Below are 468 nucleotides of genomic sequence, written 5' to 3'. Positions count from 1 at the left end.
AATTATCGGCTGTGCGTTTCACACTGCCAAGAAATGCCTTTTGGGTCAATTACTAAGTGTCTCTACGGAATTTTGAAATATAAAAGGCTGTGATACTCCTAAGGTATTTGCATGCCTATTTTAACCGATTTACGAAATACTTTATTTAAATTGGTCTGAAATACCTAGAGCATTTCCTATGAATGCTCATTTCAAAAATACCCACTGGCAGTGGATAGAGTATAAATATAAATTCCAATATCATGACCATTTTTTTAATGAACATAACTAGAGGCCCAGTGCACCAATTCTTACAGGGGTGGGGTCCTGCGGATTGGGCTGGGCCTGTTGGGAGGAGGAGATGGTGGGAGGTTGGCCAGAGGGCTCCGAGATCTGGCCAATCAGGGCCTGGAGACTGGGGGAAGGGGCCACAGGTGATTGGCTGGCGGGCAGCCCCCGATTGGGGTTGGGGGCTGTTGGGGGCTCCAG

This window comes from Myotis brandtii, unplaced genomic scaffold (genome assembly GCF_000412655.1).
Source record: "Myotis brandtii unplaced genomic scaffold, ASM41265v1 scaffold122, whole genome shotgun sequence".
NCBI lineage: Eukaryota > Metazoa > Chordata > Mammalia > Chiroptera > Vespertilionidae > Myotis > Myotis brandtii.
Note: the sequence above shows the minus strand (reverse complement) of the source record.